The 5,000-nt window shown below is 49.0% G+C and overlaps 1 pseudogene; it reads right to left on the bottom strand.

The window, feature by feature from the left end:
- Positions 1-3,240: 3,240 nt before the first annotated feature.
- The window catches only part of LOC119571853, a 6,583-nt pseudogene continuing 4,823 nt past the window's right edge, over positions 3,241-5,000 (bottom strand).

Consider the following 5,000-nt stretch of genomic DNA (forward strand, 5'->3'; position numbering starts at 1 on the left):
TTTTACCGAGCGGCCCCAAATATGGGGTAATTTTTGCGCGTTTAGTTTTTTTTTTTTTTTTTTTTTTTTTTTTTTTTTTTAGTTTGTTGGATTGGGGTGGGGGGGGGGGGTGGGTATCCAATAGGGGTTAGGGGTGGGAAAGGGGTAGGGGGATTTTTTTTTTCTTTTTTTCTTTTTATTTTTTTATTTTTTTTTTTGGTAGGGAGGAGTTTTTTTTTTTTTTTTTTTTTTTCTTTCTTTTCTTTCTTTTTTTCCCTGATGGGGATTTAAGAGGATACGAAAAAAACAGGGGCCCCAAGCGGGTCCGTTCTTTTAATTTTTTTTGTTCCTTCTCATTGTGCTTTTTTCTTCTCTTCTTCTTTCTTTTTCCCCCTTTTCCTTTTCTTTTCTTACTCCGTCATCATTTTCTTCATCCCTCTTTGTTTTTTCTTCTCTCTCCTCTCTCTTCTCTCTCTCTCTCTTCTCTCTCTCTCTCTCTCTCTCTCTTTCCTTCCTATCTCTCCTTCTCATCTCTCTCTCTCTCTCTCTCTCTCTCTCTCTCTCTTTACATCCCCCCCCTATTTTCCTTTTTATCATCATTTTCATTTTTTTTGTTGTTATTTTTTTTTATTTAATGAAAATTTTTTTTTATTGTTATAAGTTTCTTTTATTATTATTTATTTATTATTTATTTATTATTATTATTATTGTTATGGTTATGCATTTTTTATCTTTATTTATATTTAATTGGGGTTTTTGATAGTCCTAGTTTTTATATTAGTAGTAGTATAAAAAGGTAATCTATCAGACTATTATTGTTATCATTCATGTTCTTGTTTTCTCTCCCTCCCCTCCCTTCCTCCTCCCCCCCCCTCCCCCCCCTCCTCCTCCTCCTCCCCCTCCCCCCCTCCTCCCCTCCTCCTCCCCGCCCCCGTCCCCCTCCTCCCTCCCTCCCTCTTCCCCCCTTCCCCTTTTTATTCTGCGTTGCTAAAATAAATCATCTCCTGATATTTTTGACGATAGTTTTTAAAAATGGTTCGGAACTTTTTGGGGATAATAATGCAAGTTGCGATAGGCATTGGGTAATGTAGTAAATTAGGGTTTTGAAAGAGATACAAAAAGGGTAGGGAAAAAAAAGTTCCCCCGGGTGTTACCTCAACAAAGTCCCTTTCCTTGCACGCTACCTTCCCTTTTGACTGTCCGCGCACAAAAAAAAAAAAAACACATACGTTTGTATTTATGAACGTAAGGCAAAATATGCATGTTATTTTTGTGTTGGTTTTTGTGTGTGTGTGTGTGTGTGTGGGGGTTTGTGTGTGTGTGTGTGTTGGGGGTGGTGTGTGTGGGGGGGTTTGTGTGTGTGTGGGTTTTTGTGTATGTGTGTGTGTAGGGTTTTGGGGTGTGGTGGTGTGCGTGTGTGTTGCGGGATATAATGTATGATGCATTTATAATATATATTATATATATATTATATATATATTGTATTATATATATTATATAATATATATAATTTTATATATATATATTGTTGTGTGTGTGTTGGGTGTGTGTGTGTGTGTGTGTGTGTGGGGTGTGTGTGTGGTGTGTGTGGGTGTGTGTGGGTGTGTTGTTTGTTGTGTGTATGTGGTGGGTGTGGTTTAGTAGGTATATATAGTAGCGATGCATACTATAATTATAATATGTGGATATATGTATATATATATTAATATATATTATATAATATATATATTAATATATATATATTATATATATATGTATCTAATATATAGGTAGATATTATGATATATACATATAATATAATAATATATATATATAATTATAAAAATTTTATATATATTATATAAAATATATATATATATATATTATATATATGTGTGTGTGTGTTGTGTGTGTTGTGTGTGTGTGTGTGTGTACCTATTTTAAAAAAGGATAATATGTATCACAAATCACACACACACCACAACTTTACGTATAGTACTGTGTATTTTCCACTGCCACTCCCCATAGGGCAGCGCTGGGCACCGATGGACCAGAAACGGAAAGTTCTGCCTTGATCAGCGAAGCGAACAGAAAAAAATCAAATGAAACAAAGCACAGGGAAGTAGGAGTGGAGGAGGGGGTAGGGGGGGGGGGGGGGGGGGGGAAGGTGGGACAAGGGGGTTCAAACATTTTTATTTTATCACGTCGTTAACCCAACACATATTTTATAACGGTATATTGTTTTCTGTGTTTGCCCGATGTACCTTAGAGCCCTGTCTTTTTGTTGGTTAACTATCTATTATATATAAATTGTTATATATATATGTTTTTTTTATTAAAGGTTTTCGTTCTCTTTTTTATTTTTCATTTTCATCAATTGGCTTACCATTTTTTTTCTTCACATTTTTTTCATTCTTTTTCCTTCCCCTCTCCTTTGGAAAAGTGTAAAGTGTGCAAAATTCTCCAAAACTTTTTGTATATTTAAATTTCTCGATTCATGAAAATATGGTAAAATTGTATATGTTTTTAATAATTTCTAAAATTTAAAAGTTTTTCAATTTTTTTTTTCAATGTTTCACTTAAAAACACTTTCAGGTGTTTGTTTGAGAACTGTCAAAGCCCAAATGTACTTTTGTACACTGAGTCCAGTCACATGTACCCTACACTATGGTTATTCACAAAACCCGGGGCAGCACACCCCAACACATGCGCACCTTCGGAACACTCCACGGCAGCCTTTGGTGTGTTTTCGAATGCACGAACTCACAAATTTGTGCATTCTGACACGAGGGAAAGGGGGGGAAAGGAGGAAGGGAGATGGGAGGGGGGGGGGGCACCGGATTTTGTAATTTTGTCTCGTTAGATAATGTGCACATGTACTCAGGGAAAAAATATGCAAGTAGCTTTGGGTTTAGCACAAGTTGGAAAAAAAAGTGCACATGGAGTGTAAGTATGTACATAAATACATTTTTGACCTTTCAAAATGCATGTATAGTATCACTCCCTTGGGGTAGTACACACTGCTCTCCAGTAGCACACATCATGTCACGGCGGAATAGTATTTAAGATGAAGTGCACTTTTTGTTCCGAAAAACGCTACGCCGGGGGGGAAGTACATTTGTACCGAGGCTGTACCCCGCACGAGCACTGGAAATGATCTCTTTTCCTACGATATAAAGAAATTGAGTAAAATCAACGGCACAGTCTCCCGGGTCGGCTGCTTTAGGGTTTATGTCAAATCCCCTTTTGAAATTCGCATAAAGTCTTCTTGAATGGGGTTACCCAGGGCGTAAACAAGGGGGTTGAGGGGCTATTGGGTAGCACAGGAATAGGCGAACATGTACACGGGGTGTTGTGCACGGCGAAGCTCTCGGCGATGGCCAGGATGGGGTGGGGCGTCAGCAGGCCACGAAGGCGCCAGGTGATGGGAAATCGTTCCGCGCTTTTTTGGGGCTCGGTTCTGGGACTTGGAGCGTGCCGTTTTCTCCCCCTGGGCCCTTCTTCTTCTTCTTTTCAGGCCCCGGTGGATTTACGATGCCCTTACGCGACCCCTTTCGGGGAAGATCCCTTGATGGAGCTCTGTCCCTCCGACGCCACCGAGTCCCGCGGTCCTTCTCGATCCGACGGGGTTTCGGTCCGCGCCACGCTCGCCCGGGTTTTGTTCGAGTTGACTTTGGGGGTCCGATCGCGGGTTTGGGGGGCCCGCGCTCGAGACCCGGCCTCGCCGCGCCCCCCCGTCGCCCTCCGCCGCGTTGCTGTTCCCGCACCTGTCCGGCCGCCGGGCGCCGTCCCCCGCTGCCCCCGTCGGACTCGCTCTCGGCTTGACCGGCGGGGGCTGGCTGGGCGCGGGGCGGCGGTGCTGTTGGCGCGCGTAGCTTTTGTGTGCGCTCGGGCTGGGGCGGCGGGTTCCGTCGCCGTCCCCCCTTTCGGGCGCGGGGTGGGAATTTTCTCGGAGCCCCCCGGTTGGTGAGGGGCGGCGCAGGCGTGGATGAGGGAGGTGCGGCACGTTGGTGGAGTGCTCGGACGCCCCCTCGTCCCGCGCCCCTGTCCCTGTCGCCGGCCTCGTCCCCGGTCGACCGACTCGCCGCCCCCCCCTCGTGCCTCTCCTCGCGGAGCGCGATGCATGCGGCCATTTGCGGTGAATCTGTCGGCGTGGTGAGCGTGGAGGTGAGCGAGGGGCCCGGGTGGGCGACCGGGTGTGCAGCGGGGCCCCCACAGGGACGGGGGCGGGTCCTCCACCACGGGCGAGGGCAGGATGACGGACTCTCCAAAAGCGCAGGCGCCTGTGCCGGGCCCCCCCGGTGGGGATGTCCGTAGGCCATCGGGCCATATTTGAGGACGCGGCGGCCGCGTGGTGCAGATGCTGCTCAGCTCTGGCGTCGGGAACATGGCGGGGGGCGCGATCCCCCGCTCGTCCAGCGGGTCCGTGGGCGTGGGGCGGCCGCGCAGAGGGCACGGCGTTGATGGGTCTCAGTGGCAGGGGTCGGGGCAGCGGTTGCTGGTTTTGGGCTGCGGCTGCTGCGGCTGCGCTCCCCCCCCGACTGCACGCTCAGCGTCTCGTCCGGTGGCCGCTGTTGTCGTCCTTTCCTCCTTGGAGAAGTCGCCCGGACATGCGCTTGGCCAGGGGCCCCCCGGGCCGCGCCCAGCGTCACGTCCAGCAGCCCCGACCCCCTGCGGCCCGCCTCTCGGGGGGCGACGTCCGGAGCGGGGCGCCGGGCCTTTGGGCGCCTGGGGGTGGGGGGGTGGGGGGCCGCGAAGGGAGGAGGGGTGAGCGGAGGGGCCAGGCCCCGATGCCCGCGTCGGAGGAGGAGCTCCCCTCCAGCGTGGGACGTGTCCAGCCGCTCTGCTCGGGGATCTTGGGCAGGGTGTCCCCGTCGGGTTTTACGGTGCGCGGGGGGGGCTCGGGCGCGGCCGGCCTGTTAGGCAGCCCCGACCGCCGCCGGAGGGCCCCTGGCGCTCTCCCGTCAGAGTCAAAGGGCGGGGCTGCTGGAGGCTCCATTCTCCGTGGGCTCTCCGCGACGCCCCGAGAAGCTGGGGGTTTT

Source organism: Penaeus monodon, unplaced genomic scaffold (genome assembly GCF_015228065.2).
Source record: "Penaeus monodon isolate SGIC_2016 unplaced genomic scaffold, NSTDA_Pmon_1 PmonScaffold_8401, whole genome shotgun sequence".
Lineage (NCBI taxonomy): Eukaryota > Metazoa > Arthropoda > Malacostraca > Decapoda > Penaeidae > Penaeus > Penaeus monodon.